The following is a 3,210-nucleotide window of genomic DNA, read 5'->3' as shown; positions in this document are numbered from 1 at the left end:
GGATACCAGGTCTACCCGTTTTACCTGCACGGAGACCAGGTCTACCCATTTTACCGGCAGGGGAGGCCAGGTCTACCCGTTTCTGGCGGCAGGGAGAACAGGGTCTACCCTTTTTGCCGGCAGGGAGGACCAGGTCTACCCGTTTTAACCGGCAGGGATGCCAGGTCTACCCGTTTTGCCGGCAGGGATAACAGGTCTACCCGTTTTACCTGCAGGGAGACCAGGTCTACCCGTTTTAACCGGCAGGGAGACCAGGTCTACCCGTTTTGCCGGCAGGGATGCCAGGTCTACCCGTTCTGGCGGCAGGGAGGCCAGGTCTACCCGTTCTGCCGGCAGGGAGGCCAGGTCTACCCGTTTTGCCCTCGGCAGGGAGAACAGGTCTACCCGTTTATACCGGCAGGGAGACCAGGTCTACCCGTTTTGCCGGCAGGGATGCCAGGTCTACCCGTTCTGGCGGCAGGGAGGCCAGGTCTACCCCGTTCTGCCGGCAGGGAGGCCAGGTCTACCCGTTTTACCTGCAGGGAGGCCAGGTCTACCCGTTTTGGCGGCAGGGAGACCAGGTCTACCCGTTTTGCCGGCAGGGATGCCAGGTCTACCCGCTTCCGGCAGGGATGCCAGGTCTACCCGGTTCCAGGCAGGGAGGGCCTCGTCTACCCCGTTCTGCCGGCAGGGAGGCCAGGTCTACCCGTTTTATACCGGCAGGGATGCCAGGTCTACCCGCTTCCGGCAGGGATTGCCAGGTCTACCCGGTTCCAGGCAGGGAGGCCTCGTCTACCCGTTCTGCCGGCAGGGAGGCCAGGTCTACCCGTTTTACCGGCAGGGATGCCAGGTCTACCCCGCTTCCGGCAGGGATGCCAGGTCTACCCGGTTCCAGGCAGGGAGGCCTCGTCTACCCGTTCTGCCGGCAGGGAGGCCAGGTCTACCCGTTTTTACCGTCCGCCGGGTCCGGTGTGCCCGATGTGGCCGCCGGAGCTGCCGGCGGAAAGGGATGCCTCGTCTACCTCGCTCCGGCGGGACTTTGGCTCCACCGCGGTTCTGGCAGGTAGACGTCTTGCCCGGTTCTTCTTCGGAGCTGCCGAAGGGGGTCGCTGCTTTGCGCTGCCTCCAGTTACGTCATGGTAAGAGTCGGCGGCGCTCGCGCGCCTCCCCGCTGGGGGAAGACGGTTCTCTTCGAGCCCGCCGGGGCCGGGGACCTCGCTGTCCGTATACTAGGGCAGAGGGCTGGCGCTCGCGGACCAGCGCCATCGAACCGCTGCAGCTACTCGCGGTTCAGCCGGCAGACTCGGGCGTTGCACGGCGGCTGTGGCCGTGGCCGTTCTGCCTCCTACCTATCGCGCACGGCGCTTCCGACTACCAGAAGCCGCGCGAAGCCGGCTGCTTGCCCGCAGGCTCCGGTGGCCGTTGCCGACTGGAGCGAGGGCTCCAAGAGGGGGTTTCTCCAGGGCCGGGCCGAGACGGGCGGCGGGTCGCCGGCACTCGAACGCTTGTCAACCCGCGGCTCAGCCGGCAGACTCGGGCGTTGCCCGGCGGCCCTGGCCGTGGCCGTTCTGCCTCCTACCTATCGCGCACGGCGCTTCCGACTGCCAGAAGCCGCGCGAAGCCGCTGCTTGCCCGCAGGCTCCGGTGGCCGTTGCCGACTGGAGCGAGGGCTCCAAGAGGGGTTTCTCCAGGGCCGGGCCGAGACCGGCGGCGGTCGCCCGGCACTCGAACGCTTGTTCAGCCGCGGCTCAGCGGGCAGACTCGGGCGTTGCCCGGCGGCCCTGGCCGTGGCCGTTCTGCCTCCTACCTATCGCGCACGGCGCTTCCGACTGCCAGAAGCCGCGCGAAGCCGCTGCTTGCCCGCAGGCTCCGGTGGCCGTTGCCGACTGGAGCGAGGGCTCCAAGAGGGGTTTCTCCAGGGCCGGGCCGAGACCGGCGGCGGTCGCCGGCACTCGAACGCTTGTCAGCCGCGGCTCAGCGGGCAGACTCGGGCGTTGCCCGGCGGCCCTGGCCGTGGCCGTTCTGCCTCCTACCTATCGCGCACGGCGCTTCCGACTGCCAGAAGCCGCGCGAAGCCGCTGCTTGCCCGCAGGCTCCGGTGGCCGTTGCCGACTGGAGCGAGGGCTCCAAGAGGGGTTTCTCCAGGGCCGGGCCGAGACCGGCGGCGGTCGCCGGCACTCGAACGCTTGTCACCCGCGGCTCAGCCGGCAGACTCGGGCGTTGCCCGGCGGCCCTGGCCGTGGCCGTTCTGCCTCCTACCTATCGCGCACGGCGCTTCCGACTGCCAGAAGCCGCGCGAAGCCGCTGCTTGCCCGCAGGCTCCGGTGGCCGTTGCCGACTGGAGCGAGGGCTCCAAGAGGGGTTTCTCCAGGGCCGGGCCGAGACCGGCGGCGGTCGCCGGCACTCGAACGCTTGTCAGCCGCGGCTCAGCCGGCAGACTCGGGCGTTGCCCGGCGGCCCTGGCCGTGGCCGTTCTGCCTCCTACCTATCGCGCACGGCGCTTCCGACTGCCAGAAGCCGCGCGAAGCCGCTGCTTGCCCGCAGGCTCCGGTGGCCGTTGCCGACTGGAGCGAGGGCTCCAAGAGGGGTTTCTCCAGGGCCGGGCCGAGACCGGCGGCGGTCGCCGGCACTCGAACGCTTGTCACCCGCGGCTCAGCCGGCAGACTCGGGCGTTGCCCGGCGACCCTGGCCGTGGCCGTTCTGCCTCCTACCTATCGCGCACGGCGCTTCCGACTGCCAGAAGCCGCGCGAAGCCGCTGCTTGCCCGCAGGCTCCGGTGGCCGTTGCCGACTGGAGCGAGGGCTCCAAGAGGGGTTTCTCCAGGGCCGGGCCGAGACGGGCGGCGGTCTCCGGCACTCGAACGCTTGTAGGGCCGGGGTTTGGGAGTGGAGCCTGCCGTGGCTCCCCCCCCCTCCCCACGCCCGTTAACAGCAGCCATCCGCGGGCACGTTGCAGAGAAGCCTCTACGGCAGTCCGGCTCTGCCGGTGGCCAAGCCGCGTTGGGCTTCTGCTGTCGACGCTGCCCGCTCGCTCGCTCGCACGCAGGGCCCCGCGCCTGTGCTGCCCAGCCCTGCCCGAGGTTCGGGGTTCGGGGGCCGGCGCGTGCGGCCGTCGCTGTCCCAGGAACCGTGGCCGTGGGGCCTCCGCTTCTCCTCCGTTCCCCTTCCCTTTCCTGATCGATGAGGCTTTTCGGGTGGCGTCGGAGAGGGCCCCCGGCGGGCCGGGTCTTCC

The sequence above is a fragment of the Opisthocomus hoazin genome, unplaced genomic scaffold (genome assembly GCF_030867145.1).
Source record: "Opisthocomus hoazin isolate bOpiHoa1 unplaced genomic scaffold, bOpiHoa1.hap1 HAP1_SCAFFOLD_135, whole genome shotgun sequence".
NCBI lineage: Eukaryota > Metazoa > Chordata > Aves > Opisthocomiformes > Opisthocomidae > Opisthocomus > Opisthocomus hoazin.
This window is presented reverse-complemented; position numbering follows the sequence as displayed.